Consider the following 20329-nt stretch of genomic DNA (forward strand, 5'->3'; position numbering starts at 1 on the left):
CTGGTTTGACAGCGGGTGTGTTGCATCTTTCAGCTGCTTGTACGCTACGTACGCACAATGGGTGTGGTGCGCGTTGTACAGTGGCAGTAATTATTAATATTCGGAATTTCATTTCAATCTGATTGGTTTTAAACAGTGGGAATGAGGCATTGATGCCGAAAATTGATATCACGCCATTTTTTTTTTGGAATCGGGCTTAAATCTAGAAGCCAGAAATCGATGTGCGACGCCATCTTGAAATTCAATTTAAGAAGAAGTGTCAAATAGCCCACAAATCTAGACTAACATTTGAAAAGGGCGTAATTCCAAAATGACCATATCGAGAAAATCGGTTCTGAATTTTGTTGACCTAAAAATTAATCATATTTCACGACTTTCCATTTTATGGTTGATTTTATAAGCTTGACATATAGTTAATAGTGTAATCTATCATCATGCTTCACTAAAAACTCAAAAAAAGTTTTCTTTGTCGTGAAATTGAGAAGAAAACATCATACGCCCTGATAATTTCATACATGTTGTTACCCCCCAGATCTTCCACCCTTTGAACTGCCAACACTGGTGATACGCCGTGGAAGTACACCCTCGGGATTTTTTGTTTGTTGTTCCGCCTTGGTTCTTCGTTCGCAAATTTTGTGAGAGTGGAATTACGCCCGGAGATTTTTTGGTCTTCTTTTTGTTCGTTGTTTACACGTGAACTATCAACCGGATGCATTTCAAATGAATCGGGCGTGACTAGATACTGCAGAATCAAAACATTTGGCATATTAAAACGATATAATTCGTAGTTCTGGTGCAAGGCGTAACAACCAGATTAATCATAGAGTTGAAAGTTGGAAATACGCCATGTAAGAAGAAACGTTTTTGATGATTTGAAGTGATATTTTCTTCTACTTTTTCGTGTTTATCGAGTAGTTTGTGAACTATTCTCTCTATATGTGGCAAAATATGGTTTGTTTACATTTTGGCTCTTCCGCCCCTTTCAAATGTTAGTCTAGAAATGGCATCGAATATCGATTTTTGGCATGTAAACGTTGTCCTCATTCCGAAAGTACCCATAATGTAAGGTATTTGACACTTTCTGAACCCTGATGGCCACCATATTGGATTCCAAAGTGGTATCTGATATCGATTTTTGGCATCTATTCGTTGTTCCTGTTCTGAAACTAACCATATTGTAGGGTATTTGACACCTTTTCTGCAACCCTATGGACGCCATATTGGAGTCCAACATAGGATCGGATATCGATTTTCGACAGCCACGCGTTGTCTCCGTTCTGAAAATACCCATATCTTAGGGTATTTGACACGTTTTAGGAAACTTGATGGCTGCCATTTTGGATTCCAAAATAACGTCGAATATCGATTATCCGCACCTTCATGTCGTCCTCGTTCCGAAAATACCCATATTGTGGGGTATTTGAGACTTTCCCTGACACCGATGGCCGCCATCTTGGAGTCCAGAATGGCCTCGTTAATTTAATTTTCGTTCAATATAAAATAATATATTATTACTACACCTAATCTGGATGCCTTCCCTATCGGCAACCTATATTGTGCGGATACTATCCAGATACTATATTTTGATTCCTGCGTCATCAAGTCGAATGAGCCCCGAATTGAAGTGAAAGTGGAAAAATGAAGGAAGCAGTTTTTGAGTCATTCATTGCGTCAATTGAAACAAGTCTTTGCTTCAAATGAAATGAACTGAAGCACTCGATGAACGAAACAAGTGATAGTCCTGTCATGTTTGAAAAGAGGAATGTTCATCGTGATTCGATAACAAGAAACACGATGACTTACGCGAAAATGATATTGCTCGAAATGAAGCGATTCTGCGGAAAGTTCATTTTCTTTTCTTTGTTTCGAAAATGCAGAACCCTGCACCGGACATGTTGACGAAAATTTCCATCAGTTCATCCGCTGAGAACAGATCGAGGTTGTTGTTTCGCGCTGTTGGTTATCTCCAAAATCCAGGGGGTGGAGAGCTTTGGCCAGCAGAATCACCGGAAGTTGCTTGAGCGGAATGCAGCCGCGAATTCGCTTGCCTTTGCTGAGGAGCACGACGAGGCGGGAATTCCTCCGTCCGAAATGCCGGGACTTTGTCCTTCTTGCGTCCTGGTTGGTTGTTAGTTGCCGCCTGTTTTCGGATGCGTTTGAAGTCCTCGCGTTTGGAGCACTGTCTGTCGAAACCTTGATGAGCACCACCACAGCGCACTTTAACGCCACGGCTCCATCCGCAGGGCAGTTGGAAGTGGCGTGTTCTTGAGCGCAGTTGCTACAACGTGGATTAATGTTGCAGTTGCGAGTGCCGTGCCCAAAGTTCAGACATCGTTGGCACGGTATGGCTCCCATCGTACGATGATGGAATAGATTGAGCGGATAGCCTGAAGCGCATTCAGCGTCACCGTTCCCTTCTGGAAGTGTACCAGGAAAAGACAATCCGGGTACGTCTTCACGTTTTCGTCTCTCCTCCAAAGACAGCGATTGGGGCCAGCTCGTACCGGTCCTTGAGTTCTTCTTCGATCGCCATGGGGTCAACATTCGGTAGACCCCTGATGACTACCTTGAAGGGCTTCTCACCAGGGATGTCGTGCGTGAAGTATTCCGCATTGGAATCCTTCAGGAATTTGACGGCGATTTCGTATTCCACTTTCGTCCGGAGCATCACCTTAGTGCCGATCCTGCTGATCTTGCACTCAGCTGCGATGCCCAGCGATGAGAAATCGCCAATGAGTGTCTTGAGTGGCACTACCTTCACCACCAGTGGAGGCAGCATGACTTTCACCGCACTCGGGCCGGCAGAATTCTCGGTTTCGACGGCGTCGCCGAAATCACCGATGTCTCTGGCGTTCGTCGCGGTAACATCGTCGCATCCGCTCGTACCATCGGACTGTCCTTGATTCTTCTTCCTCTTTTTCGTCGGCTTCACCGGGACTGGGTTGGTATTCCCAACATCGGTGGGAAGAGTAGCGTACCTATTCGAGGTAGGACCGAGCTACCCTCACCACTGTTCTTCTTCTCCTGTGTAATATCGAATCGTCCCCAAGTTTTGCACAGTTGTTTGGGACCCCCAATGGAACCAAAAAAAGGGTTGTTCTTGCTTGATGAGTTTGCGTTTTTCCATATAACGGTGATCCGTCCTAGTAAGTATCAATCGTTACTTTCATTCACCTTACAACCACACCAAAGTTACACTCGTTAACAAGGCCGAGATTGTTTGCATACTTTTATCCGAAACTGTCAACTAGTTAATCCGGTCCTAAATCTAGGCACACATTCCGCTCGAAAATTCCGGTAACACTTCGCTTTTACCTTTCCCTCCTTCGACCATCTCCCAATTTTAAGGTACCCAGCTTTGCCATGATAGTAGGTGAAATCCACGCCCTGCCGTCAGAGACGCCTTTCTCCAAAAAATGTAAAAGTGCCATGTATGCAAACAGCAACCATAATTCGATGATCACGCACGGGCGCGGCTGCCACCGCCACCGTTTATGACCGCTTATAAGCCAAATCGCAGCCACGAAGGCCACACACACACACACGCTCGCATATTCCCGTTTCATCGAAAAACAGAAGAAACAAAAATACCCCCCAAACAGTAGGCGGGTTAAACGCGCATTGTGACTGCTCTGCACCTCCACCAAAAGTCAACCAACAAGGGCACAAATGAAGATATTTTCGGCTATCTCCCGCTCGCTTGCCGACGACATCATCAATGAATGGTCACTAACTCTATATATATTATATTGGTTTTTCGGTCAGGTATGAATATGAAATTACCTGGGCGGACGCTGATGGTGTGGTGTCTGTCTATTGTCGATTGTTGCCATCGCGCTACCTGTGTTCAACCCTAGCGCCGTCGCCTACTTCGTCTTGGTCGTCTCGAAAACTAATCTTCCCTGCCTCCTCGAACGCCTACTTTGACGATTCCGTTCGTGTAACTCCGGTAGCTTAAGCCATGCAGCTAATTAATAATTCGTGGAGGACGTTGAAGCTTCCAAAAATGTTCGAGCAGGCACTTTTATTACCATAGATGCCAATAGACGCATTTTTGGGTGCATTTTCTAAAGATTTCTCTTCGACCTGGAATATGGGCATTTATTCATATCTCGTCACCGCACCTTCGGAGGCCGGTTTCGCGCTGAAACTAAAGTGAAAACAGTCTTTCTCATTAGCCCCTCCGGGCCCCGATCGGTGGCGGCAGCGTGCGCAAAGGTTAATGATATTTCAATTTCCAATAGGTGGACTTGTCCGAGTACAGTCCGGTCCGGTCGAAGGCACGTGGTACATCGGTGGCGACAACGAAGACGACAGCGAGGCAAGAAGAATCAATCCGAAGAGCTTAGCGCGCTTCTAGCCGTAGTGCGCTGCTGACTTGGCCCCGTATAAATGTATGCAGATTTCGACCTCATTGAACTTTAATAGCAAAACAGCTTTGGAAAGAAGATAGAGGACGTTTTAAAAATGAAAATCAACTTTGGGTGTAGACGAGTGGCGGTGGCGAGTCACGACGACAAATGAAGACGATTACCGCAAGAGGGCGCAACGAGACGAGTTGAGGTGAGTGAAGAAGAAAACGTTCAAAAAGTCACCTACCGATACGAAGAAGACACACAGAGACACCTGAAGTCAAACGGGCAGGCCATGTCTCATATCACTTCCGGATGTAATAACTTTCCTTTTGACTTGACTTTATGGTCTCGCTTTGAGGGTTGCCATCATCAGCAAATCTTTTTATTTTGTTTTACTTTTGGGGCTGTGTCTCGATGCGAGACGAAGAAGAACCGGATCGTTGAGACTTCCTGACTGCTTCGGGGTGAGATAGACCCGGTTTTTCGGCACAACAGCTTAAGCGGGTTGTCGCCGAACGAGATGTGGGAGTAGGTTTTGTCGCCAGGGTGCAAAGAGTTTTGGAATTTGATATGTCTGCAGCAGGTCAAATTGCACAGGTTACATTAGAGACCATAATTAAGTTTGCAGTGGTCAATTAACTCAATGCAATTTTACCCTCACGGTGGTTTAGCTTGCAAAGAGTCCAATACCTCGTGAGGGAACTCTAATATATCCATGCGAATGCTGTTGAGCTCATACGAAAATCGTCTCCAAATTAGCTATGAAAAGCTTACAGAAGTAGTTCTCTCCCATACACAGCAGGATGGAGTTTATTTTTTAAATAGTTCGGGAACATGTTTTTCCTTCAAAAATGGATTATTTGGATCATTAACGTTTAAAGGTGACACAAGGCGGTCTGAGTCCAAAATATCAAATGGTGAAATTTTCAAATTAAACATATGCTTCTATAGGTATTAAAGTGGTTCAACATATTGGTTTTGCTCCACCAAGCTTAATCGATTTCAAATCAGGTCCTGATCATTCTCCTAAAATTTGAGCTCATTTGGATGCGAACTCATACTGCACTGCCATTTGAAGTTTATATGGGAATTACTATGAAAAAAAGTGAACGCTGTAATGTTCTACGGGAAAGTTTGCTATAAGTACTAATGTAAAATTTTCCTGGTTGCAACTTTGCTCAAGACCACTGGTGGATTGAACATGATGATAATTAGTTATTAATTAATTGAGAAGATGATGCTCTTGTGACATGCTCCATGAACTGCTCCGCAGGCAACATTGGTGTGCTTGGTGGAAGGAATAGTGCAGAAGATCCAGGCTACTATGTCATAATGTTTCTACAGAGGGAATATAATTGTACCAACTGCAAAAGGCTGGGACACTCGCCCAACCATTGCGGCAACAAAACTCGTTGTGGTAAATGTTGTGAAAACCACAAAGAAGATTCTTGCCACATAGAATCAATAAAATGCGCTTACTGTGGCGAGAATCCTCACCCCTTGCAGGAGTGCTCGATGTACAAGCAGCACTCCGATAAAGTGCATCGTTCAATCTCCGGACGCTCCAAGCAGTCATATGCATCAGCCGTCCAAGATGAAAATCAAATTTCGATTTTGTCAGCTGAAGAATCGGACTCTGACTCATCCGATGAGGGCGACTCTACGGTGGTACAGTACTTGTTCGCTAACTGGGCGTTCTTTTTTTTTAATAATCCATTTATTTGTCAAGGCTCAAATGCGTTAGCTTTGTGGAGCCGAATACTTTTTACATTATTGAGTGTGAATATCATTTTCTTACAACTAATGTTAGTAGAACGGGGGCCGATTACTCGCGGTTTACTCGAGATTAGGGATTACATTTATTGATCATTTGGAGGGAGGACAAGGGAAAGCATTTTGAACTAATTTAAAACTTAAACGTAAAGGATGACTAAAACACAAAACATTAAACACATACATCAACAGCTTTAAGAAAGTCGTAAATAAGCTTCATAAAGTCGATATCACGGCAAGCCAAGACGTCTGTAATTGGCTTTAACACTCCGAATACGATGCCTCCGAAAAACGTGTAACGGCAAGTTTGCAATGTCATAACTTAGCCATTTCTTAATGAATTTCAAAAAATGTGGTACCTTTAGAATTCATAGGGTTTGTAGATGATTTTGATTGCAAAAAGATTGGAAATAAAGTCGTCTACTTTTTTAAAAAGTGAAAAGAGTTGTTACACGTTTTTTTGAAAAGTGTGTTTGTAGGGTTTTGCAAGTGGCGCAAGATCTGTAATTTAGATTAATGGGCACAAATGTTCACAATTAGCCAGAAAACAGTCATGGGTGCTATATATGAATCCTGGAAACAACGGAACGGTCCTCAAAAAATCCGGAACATCCGTAAAATTGGTCAATCCATGAAACTGATCCTAGAGCTCTGCGGTTTTTTTGAAAACATTAGGAACTGTGATATAAAAAAAAATATTTGGGGTCGTGACATAAACATGTACCTGGATGGCCATGAGACCGTCCTCCGGAAGATCCGGAACATCCGTAAAAGTGGACAATGCATGAAACTGATCCTAGAGCTCCACGTTTTTTTTTAACATTAGGATCTATGATATAAGAATGAATTTGGGACATGGACCCAGATGGCCATCGGACCGTCCAGCGGAAGGTCCGGAACATCCGTAAAAGTAGTAAATCCACGGTCCTGATCCTAGAGCTCCGCATTTTTAACATTAGGAACTGTGATGATAGAAGCAATTTGGGGTTGTGACATAAACATGAACCTGGGTGTCCATGGGACCGTCTTCCGGAAGATCCGGAACATCCGTAAAAGTGGTCAATCCATGAAACTGATCCTAGAGCTCCGCAGTTTTTGAAAAACACTAAGAACTGAGAAGATAGAATGAATTTGGGATCGTGACATAAACATGGACCTTGATGGCCATGAGACCGTCCTCCGGAAGATCCGAAACATCCGTGAAAGTGGAAAATTCACGAAACTGATCCTAGAGCTTCGTGGTTTTCTTGAAAAAGTTAGGAACTGTAATATAAGAATGAATTTGGGATCGTGACATAAACATGAACCCAGATGGCCATCGGACCGTTCTCTTGGAACTGTCATATATAAAATAATTTGCGGTCGTGACATAAACATGTACCTAGAAGGTCATGGGACCGTCCTCCGCAAGATGTAGAACATCTTTAAAAATGGTCAATCCGCGAAACTGATCCTAGAGTTCTACGTTTTTTTTTTGAAAGCATGTGGAACTGCGATTTTGGGGTCATGGAATCACACAGAACGGATCTCGCCTCATGATGCAAGGATCAGGACCAAACTTCATGCTCGATATCGTGATAACCGTTTCCACAGGTACTGTTGCTGCTAGGGTGGGGTACCTAGGGGGCTACCAGGACAAACACTTCGGAGGGCTTGGCAAAGCAACGGCCTACCAGTGAGGGTGGGTTATACAACAACCTCTTTTAATGGCTAGCAGAGCTGGAGAACTATTTCTGAGTCTCAAGGTCGGCTGGTGTACTTTACTCGGCAAATCAGACCTCGGATAAGGTGTAGTAAAAAGAAGCTGGTGAAATACAATTTTACCATTTATTTCCCTAATTTAACATGGTGTGTGTGTGGGGGGGGGGGGGGGTGTGTAATACCTGACCGGCCGGTGGCTGCTGGAATTTACTGGTGGGGGTGATGGTGCTGGTGGTGGTGGTCTCGATGACGGTGGCTAGCTTGATGGCGGGAAACAGTGAGGCTGATGAAGACTCGGTGAAAGCGTCTGGCGACGTCGGTCGGTTGGCACAATGGCGGACTCTGGCGAACAAATGTTGGCTATGCTGAGAGTCTGTGGTTCCAGGCTTGGAGATGGCAGACTTGGATTTCACGGGTGTGTGGAGACCTGCTCGGTACCATTTGGGGTGGAACCCAAATCCTAATCTTACCGAGTCCAATCTCGGTATCGTCGAGAGGCCAGTTCTCCACCAAAAGCTACCCTCACAACTAACGGGTCCTGACTCTCTCTCTCTCTATCCACTCCTGCTACTACGACACTCTTACTCTTCTTCAATAAACTTTTAACGGATTTTAACTTATGCAACTGCTCTTGTTTGAGTTTACTTGGCAAGTGGCGGAAGAAGTTTCCGTGCTACTCGCCGTTCCCTTTCTCTGTACTTCTCGTACCCATTCTCCTATGTTCCACTGAACTCAATTTGTTGGCTCATCACCTATTCCAGCAGTTGGTAGTAAACTGTGGTAGTGTATAGTGTACTAAAACTAGGGGTATCAAATTGGAAATTATTATTCAAATTTAAATGGACATGCAGATTACGATAAACATACAGAAATACATCAACAAATGTTACAAACGGTAACAGTACACAAGTTGCTGTCGACAAGCGTAATACGGAAGAGGTGAGATTTTAACGAACAGTGATTCGACATGAACCTGGACATTACACGAATAAAATCACGACTCATATCCAACCCTTTGAACCAGGGTTTGATCGACACCTGTGGGACAATAGAAGGTAGCCATCTTCCCAGATCACCATCATTCCACTTTTGTTGCCAGTTGGCGAGGACTTGCTGACGAGAAATCGTGAAAAAATCGTGGTAGGCGATTTGTCGCTCGTAAATATCGCCTTCCATAGCGCCCACCTTGACCAGCGAGTCCGCTTTCTCATTGCCCGGCATAGAGCAATGAGAAGGGACCCAGGGTGATGACATGCGAGCTGTTTGATAAAGCACTCAATGACGATCGTATTTCCTGGAGGAAATACGCCGAGTGCTTCATCGGCCTCATTGAACGCATAGCCTCCAGGGAGCTTCGGCTATCCGTAAAAATGAAATAATGGTCAGATGGAAGTGAGGCAATACGCTCTAACGTGTACGATATAGCTGCTAGTTCAGCAACGTATACCGAACACGGCTTTTGAAGCTTGTATGAGGCGCTATGAAGATCGTGGAATACTCCAAAACCAGTGGAAGCATTTATCACCGACCCACCTGTGAAAAATCTCTTCTTGGTGGGGAAGTGGCGGTATTTGTTCGCAAAAATAGTTGGGACAGTCAGGGAACGGTGAGGCTCCTTGAATCTCCTACCTCATTGTGAGATCGAATCTCACGAAAGAACAACTGAAATGATGAGAGACAGCGCGATTGGGGTTGAACGAGGAGGGGCCGATGCCCAGAGTCATGTACTCGTAGTACAAGCTCATGAATCGTGTTTGAGGATTCCGCTCTAGCAGCTTCTCAAAGTTTTCGATCACTAGCGGGTTCATGACTTCTCAGCGGACGAGGAACCGGAACGATAAATCCGCTAAACGATTTGTTAAGGGGAGGACGCCCGCAAGAACTTCAAGACTCATGGTATGCGTCGATTGCATACAACCTAGCGCGATTCGAATGCAACGATATTGAATCCTTTGGAGCTTCAATATGTGCGTCCCCGCCGCCGATTGAAAGCAAAAGCTACCGTACTCCAAAATCGAGAGAATGGTGGTCTTGTAGAGTCTTATCAGATCTTCCGGATGGGCTCCCCATGAAGTGCCGGTAATGGAGTGAAGGAAATTGATTCGCTGTTGGCATCTCTGCCTCAGATACGCTATGTGTTTTCCCCAAGTGCACTTGGAATCGAACCAGACACCTAAATACTTAAACGACATGCTGTGAGTGATTGTTCTACCCATAAGTTGAAGCTGAAACTGTGCTGGATAAAGCTTCCTAGAAAAAACAACCATCTCTGTTTTCTCCGGAGAGAATTCGATACCCAGATTCATTGCCCAAGTAGACAAATTATCCAAGGTATCTTGCAATGGTCCTTGCAGGTCCGGTGCTGTTGGTCCAACCACAGAAACCACGCCGTCATCTGCAAGCTGCCTTAGCGTGCAATTTTCGGCCAGACATTCATTAATGTCTTTGACATAGAAATTGTACAGGAGAGGACTTAAACATGAGCCTTGTGGAAGACCCATGTAGCTGATTCGTGCAATTTCCGAGTTGCCATGAGAAAAGCTCATTCGTTTCTCGGACAACAAATTAAACAGGAAATTGTTGATAATCGGAGAAAGGCCACTCGCATGGAGTTTGTCCGAAAGTATGTCGATGCAAACAGAACCAAACGCCCCTTTAATGTCCAAGAAAACTGAACCCATCTGCTGTTTTTCAGCATAGGCTTATTGGTTTTCAGTTGAAAGCAACGCAAGGCAGTCGTTCGTCCCTTTGCCCCTGCGGAATCCAAATTGCGTACCTGAGAGTAAGCCATTCGCCTCGACCCACTTGTCCAGACGAAGAAGAATCATTTTTTTCTAACAGCTTCTGAATACACGACAGCATCGCGATGGGACGGTACGAATTGTGATCCGAAGCGGGTTTACCGGGCTTCTGGATGGCGATAACTCTCACTTGTCTCCAATCATCCGGAATAACGTTGAGCTCAAGGAATCGATTGAACAAGTTCAACAATCGCCTTTTTGTGACTTCTGGGAGGTTCTTGAGCAGGTTGAACTTGATTCGATCAATTCCCGGAGCCGAGTTATTGCATGAAAGAAAAGCAATTGAGAATTCTACCATCGAAAACGGGGAGTCCATGTCATCGTTTTCCAGCGGCGGATCGCGAGTGTTGCATTGAACCGGAACCGAATCGGGACAAACCTTACGCGCGAAGTCGAAAATCCACTTGTTAGAGTATCCTGGGCGTTCTTTAACTGGGCTGCTTTTTAACTGGGCGTTCGTTAACTGGGCTGTAGCCCAGTTAAAAAGCAGTTATACGTTAACAATAGACGTCACATTTAGTTTGACATTTCGTTGTCATAATTGGTGAGGGGCATTCGAATGGAAGTTTAAGTGTTAATTTAAATAAATTTGCAAATATTTTCATTTCACACTGAAATCTAGACTTGAAAGCGTTTTTAGCAAAAGCGTTAAGCCTTTTAAAATTCGCGAGTATGAATGCTGTGAAAATAGCAATAACAAACTTTACACTACTTCAATCCAATACACGTGAATTTTTTTAACGTCGACCAAATTTTAAGTTTGTTTTTTTAGGTTGGACAAGCCAGCCCAGTTAGCGAGTGGAATTCGCTATCTGGACTGTACTTTTAGCCCTAACTAAAGTCACAGACTTTTAGAAATGGGGATGAAAAAATTAAATCGAATGCTCCTACTGCTCCACTTCATGGCTACAGTAAGGATTTTCCGCCATTACCGAACAAAGATAAGAAAAATTAAAAAAAAATGCTCCTCAAACTTCTCAAAAGAAATCTAAATCCGAACGAGGTTTGCTAGCTTTTTCGAACATTGTTGAATTCATATTAAATATGTTCAACATACAAGACCCTCTTAGAAGCATATTTTCTGCCTTGCTTCCAACATTAGAATAGTATCTTAAGCAATTGACTGTTTCATGGCTCCTCCTTGCATCAATCATATCTTTCAATGGATAATTCATCGGACGAGGTCGAAGATATGATCACTGTTCTACAGTAGAACAGCCTCAGTCTAGTGCCTAAACTAGACTCATTCAAATTTTTACTCCACAATTCTGATTGTGATATATTTGCTCTCTGTGAAACATGGCTTTCTTCCGATAAAGAACTCAACTTCCACGATTTTAACATCGCCTGGATAGACGATTCTTAAGGAGGAGTACTTTTAGGGATCAAATTTCCCTTCCTGCTCTATCAGGCGTCGAAATCGTCGCTTGTCAAATCAATGTGAAGAACAAAGACCTTTGCATAGCTTCAGTATATGTTCCACCAAGAACCTCCATTAGCCGTAGTCAACTCTGGAATCTAGTTTCGATTCTTCCATACCCAGTATTATTTCTGGGTGATATGAACTCCCATGATGCTGGGTGCCTCACGATGACAATAGAGCGGCTATTTTTTACGATTTATGTGACGATTTCAACTTGACTATTTTGAAAACTGGTGAAGTGACACGTATACGCAAACCTCCGGCACGAGAAAACCGACTCGACCTAATTTTGTGTTCAAGATCACTATCATTGGATTGTCTGTGGAAGGTTATCAATGATCCACATGGCAGCGATCATTTGCCAATCATCATATCAATTAAGTGTGGCCCTCAATCTGCAGAACCAGCTCGAGTTCCATTTGATCTTACAAGGAACATCGACTGGCTGAAATACGCTCTATCATCCTCTATCCCTCACCCAGCCGGAGGCGTTGGACAAGTAAAACTGCGAATAATTTGATCAAATCTCATGCTCCGTAATGGTGCCCTTTATATTGTGAAGACTAGTACTTCAAAAAGGGTAACTTTTGAGGCAAGACAGAGCGTCCTCAACAAGTTAAGGGCACGGCAAAACATCACATAGACGCTCTTATTCACACTAACTACTCAGGGGGTAGAAGGTCAAGAAGAGCCACCACCGCCAACTGAAGCTTGAACGGGTTCTCCCACGATATACCCACGGCAATGGTCGGCAGACGATACTCTATGCGTATTTAGTATGTAATATGTGTTATTTGGATTCACAAATTGTTTGAAGCCATGCGTCATCTAAACCATTATTTGCATCACCACAAATGCACTTTTCAACAATCTTCAACTGGGACGTACTCACCAAATCATTACACCCGGGAGCGCATTCCCGATGCTGCCACGTATATTTTTCTCTAGTCATTTTAAACCACTCCTCCTCCAGCGATTCCAACCACACAATAACTAAATATCACTTTAAGCGCTTCTTGTTCGCTTTTAGCATGAAGAGAGCAGTGAAGAAAGCACAGGTCTGATTATCGCAACGTTCGTGGTTCGAGTCCTGCCCGACACCCTTTTTGTTTTCATCATAATTAATTTCTTTCACTTATACACTCCACATTTTGCGGTCTTCAATTTTCTTGCATTGGACCGCAGCTCGGTTTATTTCATCCTGCGTTCATGGGGTCTCCACTAACATCCTGTGATGATGAATCCAAAATAATTGTTACCAAATCTTACTTCTCACCGGTAGGGTGCAGCTTCTTAAAAATTCTCGTCGCCTATATGTGTTGCGTATGCAATGAAATAAATATACAACCTTTTGGTTTGGTATAGTTAGTATAAGAATGATTTATAAACTCTGACAGTCATAGATTACAACTTTGTCATGGCTTGCTATCAAAAATTAATGATTTTGATATGAATATCATTTACCATATTAAAATCCAAGTGAGTAATAGAGTATAGATTTCTTCATGTGATTTAGTGGTGCAATTTCCAATTGTAAATGTCCTGTAAAACGTTCAGTTCGAACGTAAACAAGACCTCCTACTAAGATCGTCAATTTCGTCTGAAAATGCGTCTCCAACTCGATGTGATCAGACTTGCCGAAATTGGATTGCTTCGACGAACCTTTTACAAACTCCGAAGAAACAATTGGAGACACATTTCCTCCTCGTTCGACACTATGGGCAAGGCAGGTAACCATGGCAGACAATAAGGAAAGAGGCAAAAGAGAACCGTCATCACCACCGCGCGCCTTGGCGTAATGTCTTTGCAATTATCACATTTCACTTACGGAACGGCCTCTTTCGATCCCCCTCGGCAGCACCAACCAGCATAAGAAGAAGTCCCCATCATGAACATCGCGGCAACGGACTAAGCTATGTGTTTATGTGTTACATAGGAGCACGTACAGGTAGGCAGGCAGGCAAGCAGGCGGAAAAAGGTAAACAACACATCACCAGCAGCTCCAACAGCAGCAGCAACAACAACATTACATTTTGAACGTCGACTTTTGAGCGCGCGCGGATTCGGATGTGAAAAATTTCCATCTACCTAGCCTACCGACAACTCTAGACTAACATTTGAAAAGCCCTCGGGATTTTTTGTTTGTTGTTCCGCCTTGGTTCTTCGTTCGCAAATTTTGTGAGAGTGGAATTACGCCCGGAGATTTTTTGGTCTTCTTTTTGTTCGTTGTTTACACGTGAACTATCAACCGGATGCATTTCAAATGAATCGGGCGTGACTAGATACTGCAGAATCAAAACATTTGGCATATTAAAACGATATAATTCGTAGTTCTGGTGCAAGGCGTAACAACCAGATTAATCATAGAGTTGAAAGTTGGAAATACGCCATGTAAGAAGAAACGTTTTTGATGATTTGAAGTGATATTTTCTTCTACTTTTTCGTGTTTATCGAGTAGTTTGTGAACTATTCTCTCTATATGTGGCAAAATATGGTTTGTTTACATTTTGGCTCTTCCGCCCCTTTCAAATGTTAGTCTAGAACTATACTCCTAGAAGAGTCCATCTCCTCACCGGAATCCAAAGGAGGAGGAAGGTGGTTTATCTACAAACAAACATTCGAACGAACGAACGCAAAGTCAGACGGTAGAAGAAGAAGAGCAACCCGACGGAGACGAGAGCGAGCATAAACTCACCACACCACCCTTCTCTGTATTCACCATGGGCGCTCTCGCATCAGCGCAATCGGTAGCAGAAGAGCAGCAGTAGGCCTTGGGGAGTTTCGAATCATTCTCCGTCGGTTGTTGTTGTTGGTGTTGCTGCGACGTCGTTCACCTGGAGCAGGACTGATTGAAACTTTTCAAGAGAGAATCATCAAGCAAAAGAGAGCGCCGTGCACACACACTTTTCTCGCTCGGACTCGTCGTTCGGATCGGATTCATCATAATCACATCGACATCACGGTGAGTGCAGTCTGTGGGTGCGCCGAGAAGTGCGGAGACGGAACGGGAAAAAGCGAAAGCCTCTTCGTCGGTCGTTCTCGCTCCCCGGAGCCGTAGAAGAGCAGAAGGTTTGCTGCGTGTGTGAGTGCGGGAAGATATCGAAGGAGACTCCGCAGCAGCAGCAGCAAACAGCGAGGTGACGGGCGATATCGCGCAGCAGCAGCAGCATGAGAAACTTCTTTCTCAATTTCTCATAGTCATATCTGCCAAGACTGTCGTGGAAGAAACATCTCTTCTTCGTTCGTTCGTCCGTGTGGTGCGCCGACGATCACGCAGCAGTAGTAATTTTTGCAATTTTCATTCGGAAACGGTAACAAGAGGATCTTGCACATTTTGCATTGGACGCGCGCGCGAGTGTGTTAATATAAGATTGCAGACTTGATCGCCCGTCTGCCATTTGGATGTTTAGTTTTTAAGTGTGGAAGTTGTGAATTTGTTTCAAGTCCCAGAAACTTGTCAAGACTGGGAAGAAGCTGTGAGTTTTGTGAAGACAGCGAAATTAGTGAAAACAGTACAACGAAAACTACTGGTCAAAACGTGGGTGTTCAATCAGAAGTGTGAAGCAATCAAATCAGTCGGATGAAGCGAACGAGAGATTCAGTGGCTTGTTTTTGCAACTGAAAGAGTGATGAAATGATTGTAAATGGATTATGTGACCGAATCGGATGGAAAAGTGCCTTTGGAAAAATCCAGCGAGAAAAAATAAGTGCAATTTAAGATTTTAAGGAGAACAAACCAACAGTGAGAAGAAGCTAAAGAACTGAAGCAAGCAGCGAGAAGGAGCACTAGCCCAAGCTGAAACATTTACACGACTCAGACCGTGGCGGCGAGGAAACTGCACTCGAAGCTCAAGGTAAGTGTTTTATTTTTACCCGTCACATTTGCGCGCCCCGCATGAAAAACTTAGCAGGCGAGGAAGAGAAATCATCAGGGTCATCCGGGCTTCTCAGTAGGCGCGCGCGTTCGTTGTCTTGAAAGCGTACTAGACTCCTTTGTAGGCAACATTGTTGCCACATATCAGTCAAGATTGTTACGAAACGTCTCAGCCCGAGCGTTTTAAGGGGCGGCACCACACCCTGAGGCTGAAAAATTTCCTATCGATTTTTCTTCGCTCCGAAGGACGAGATATATCTCTTATCTAACTCTCGACGAATCCACTCCCGTAAGACACACAGCGGGACGAGCTTGTGAGTACACAAGAAAAAATCCCACCCGTTTCTGCGCATATTCCGTCCCAGCACCGACCACCATCTCCACCACCGCCGTCACTGTCGCCACCATCACCAGGTGAGAGGCTGATGAAATCACCTCATCATCATCAAGAACCCGTAAACCGTCAGCTCCCTTGCTTAAGCTGATCGGTAAACATCTCGCTGCCCCCACCCCCCTCCTCCTGTCCTCCATCGACATCGCAGTAAGCCCTTATCTCGTTCGCTAGTCGAAGCAAACAAAGCCAACTTCGATCTCGCTTATCAACACTCTTGGTATCGAAGAATGTGTCAACACACACAAATAGACCACAGCACAGCTTGCTTCGATCGAAAACATCATCATCACCATCATCATGGCCCGCCTGCTTGCTTCCTGCTCGCGCTCATCGTGCAAAGGGACGAACGAGAGTACCTTTTACAGCAGGTGATGAGGTAAGACCTCTCGACCATTAGCGCTGCTCAGCCGAGTCACACCAAAAATTTAATATTCTCGGAACGGGGCAGCACCAGATTTTGAAACGATTTTGATTCGATCAATCGCCTGTGCTGTGTGTGTGTGTGTTTTTTTAGCTCGGTGGGGATTTTCGAGAGCCGAGTCCGGGAGATAAGGCGTCGAAACCGTTTCTCCGATGTTTGCTCTAGATAAAACGCCCGGGGCGAGAAACCGACTCAGCTTGCGGTGAGTGAGAGATCTGATGATGGGCTGCTTTATCAGTTCGTTTCGTTTTGGCCGGGTTTGGGACCGCAGTGCCGTTGCGGTTGAAATATATATACATATAAAAAATGTGCGATAGTGTCCCCACGCCCGATGGATGCGCATGATCGATTTCGTCAGATGCTGTCAGAGTTTTGGCTTGACGATTTTGACAGCGCGTTACCCCAGATGGGATGCTTTTGGGCGGGCGTTCGTAGCCGCCTGATTGACCGCCTTTGATGATGACTCTGATTTTGCACGCTTATTTAATTTTAACGTTTTTAAATATTTAAAAAATAACGAGCGTTTAGAAGCTACGATCGAAAACCGTGCTCTAAGGATAGTTTACCAATTAAATCATTTATTGACCTGAGTTTGATGAAGTTGGCGGACAGTACTAGATGAGTTTTCTCAATTTACCCTAGGAAATTTTATCAACTGCGGTAGCTCTGTAAAATGAATGAAAATTGAAATTAATGGATCACATCATTCGAGCAGTTTAATATGACGTTTCCCACCACTCGAACTTTGCCGTGGAACAATGTTTTGTTTTTTTTTTCTACTAGAACCTCGAGAAAATGGGGTCTTATGTATGCTCAGCTTGAAAAATCTGGAGTTTATTGCCTCATTTTGGTCGTCTGAAAACTGCTGGACAATGTGATAAATTGATTATCTAAATTTGGATAGTCGATTCGTCGAGCTTGTATGCAAGATGCCGATGATTCTGAAGGATTTTTGTACTGTGGATTAGCACAAATGGAAATGTCACAAAACAAACTATATTGGCAACCTACACTACCCGTCATACGTATGGAATCGCTTGGAAAAGTATTGCAACACTCTTTTGAATATTACATCACCTTAAAAAGTTTAGCATCATAAAAAATGTGTATACTGTTTTAAGTACTTAAAGGGTGGAACGAGCAAAAAGTAGGCACACAAAATTAAGTGTAGAAAAAAATAATTTTAATAAATTAAGCATCTGTTTTATGTTATTCTGAAAGCCCTAAAATTGTACGGACTTAACAGTTGACCCCTTCCATTGAGTTTTGCACAACCTTATTGTATTGCTAAATTAAGTCATTTGACAATGTTTACTCCATTTTGTGTGGATTATTTTTTTAAATTAATGATTGTTTAATATTTTTAAAATGGCCGAAGTATAATGAACTTGGGGCGGGTTCTAGTATTTGGTTTTATACAATGTTCACGTAATTTTACCGCAATGACAAGGTGCGAGATCAGGTTCATACAGCTTAGGGTATCAGTGGTTTCTAATGCAAGGCAATGCCCATTTGTTCTAACACTCGCTCACGTAAATATTCTGGTTGATGATACCAGCTGTCTCAAAGACAATTGCTCGTCAGCTCACCAGTGCGAATAACCTGCCCGACCAAACAGTGTTCTTCAACATGTCGACTTATTTGTTTTGCTTAAGTTGTCCTGAGTTATTTCTCTTCCGGATGCAGTGTAAAATTCTTGATCATAAAGCTGTTGAAAATCGGCCTTCACAAAAAATTTAATTTAACGAATGCGCGTACGGAATTTTAAAATACTGGTTCTCTTTTTTGATAGCGTAGACACAGGCCTTCGTAAATCAACGTAAATCGGAGACAATTTTGAACGTACTGATTATTTAGTATTACTTCAAAATTTACTGAATCACTTCGGAAATGTTTGGTATCATTTTGGAAAGTGCTGACTAACTTCAGTAAATTTTGGAGTCAGTTCGGAAAGTACTGAATCAGTTCATAACAGTTTGGAATCCCTTCAGAAATTACTGAATCACTTCGGGAAATTTCAGAATCACTTTGGGAAGTACTGAATCATTCCAGAAAAGTTCGTAACTACTTCCGCAAATACGTTGGAAAGTACATTGAAATTTGAATCACATCAGAAAAAATCGGAATCACTTAGGAAAGTGCAGAATCAATTCATCCAAATTTGTGATCAATGCCGCAATTATTGAAACACGTCAGAAAGTACTGAATCATTGCACGCTTAACAGAAATGTACTGAATTTGAGTAGGCTACTTTTTGCTCGCTCCACCCTTTAAGGTGGATTCCGTACTGAGCGATATTTCACGCGCGGGGCGAGATTTTCCGAAGGTGTGAGAAGGAGAGAAAAACTAGTTGGCTCTCTCGTTCCGCTCCACTAATGCACGCTCAAATCTGAATACACCATTAATCACTTTTAAAAAGATCGGAATGACATCAGAAGGTATTGAACCGATTCAGAAAAGTTTGGAATCACTTCGGAAAGTACTGAGTCACTTCAGAAAAGTTAGTTAGCATTTCGGAGTACTGAATCACTTCTAGGGAGAACAACACATCCCCATCCATCCTCATCCCACATCCATTTTATTCTTAAATCTGCATTCTCATCCACATTAACACAACAAATCAGTAATTTTTTCTGTTTTAGACATCCCTTTTCTATTGTTCTGCAAAATATTCTGAACATCCCTGTTTATCCATCTGTCTATTCCGATCTATTCTTTCCATCCCGCTCGCATGCCATAGCAGCGCTGCCAAGTATTTTTTCGAAATAAAATGCATCCGAATGGGTGTCGTTCCCCCCGATCCGTTCTGAAAGTACTGAATCGCTTCGCAAAACTTTTGAATCAGTTCGGAAAGTACGGAATCACTTCGGAAAGCTCTGAATCATTTCAGAACAACACCGAATCACTTTGAAAAGGACTGAATCGCTTCATAAAGGTTCGGAACCACTTAAGAAAAGTTTGGAGTAAATTCGGATAGCACTGAATCACTTTAGAAATGTATCAATCACAACGGAATCATTCTGAATCACTTCAGAAAGGTTCGGAGTCAATTCTGAACGTACTAATTATTTGGTATTGCATCAGAATTTACTGAATCACTTCGGAAATGTTTGGAATCATACTTTAGAAAGTTCTGAATCATATCAGAAAAGTTTGGAATCACTGCCGAAAGTCCTGAATAGTTTCAGTAAATTTCGGACTCAGTTTGGAAGGTACTGAATCAGTGCATAACAATTTGGAACAACTTCAGGAATTAATGAAGCACTTCTGAAAATTTCAGAAACACTTTGGAAAGTATTGAATCATTCCAAAAAAGTGTGTAACCACTTCTGCTAGTACTGAATCACGTCCGAAACTGCATTAAAATTGGGAATCACTTCTTCAGGAAAACATCGAATCACTTTGAAAAGGAGTGAATCGCTTCAGAAAAGTTTGGAGTAAATTCCAAAAGTACTGAATCACTTTAGAAATGTTTCAATCACAACGGAATCATTCTGAATCACTTCAGAATGGTTCGGAGTCAATTCTGAACGTACTAATTATTTGGTATTACTTCAGAATCTACTGAATCACTTCGGAAATGTTTG

General features: G+C 43.1%; 1 protein-coding gene across 1 annotated transcript in view; it reads left to right on the forward strand.

The window, feature by feature from the left end:
• Positions 1–15253: 15253 nt before the first annotated feature.
• The window catches only part of peb (pebbled), an 82559-nt gene continuing 77483 nt past the window's right edge, over positions 15254–20329 (forward strand). Inside the window, exon 1 of the mRNA XM_065220311.1 lies at positions 15254–15907. The gene's annotated coding sequence lies outside the window, so the exon portion shown is untranslated. The remainder of the gene's footprint in view (positions 15908–20329) is intronic.

The sequence above is a fragment of the Ochlerotatus camptorhynchus genome, unplaced genomic scaffold (assembly GCF_037179485.1).
Source record: "Ochlerotatus camptorhynchus isolate MF236.1 unplaced genomic scaffold, CSIRO-AGI_Acam_v1.1 ptg000124l, whole genome shotgun sequence".
Lineage (NCBI taxonomy): Eukaryota > Metazoa > Arthropoda > Insecta > Diptera > Culicidae > Ochlerotatus > Ochlerotatus camptorhynchus.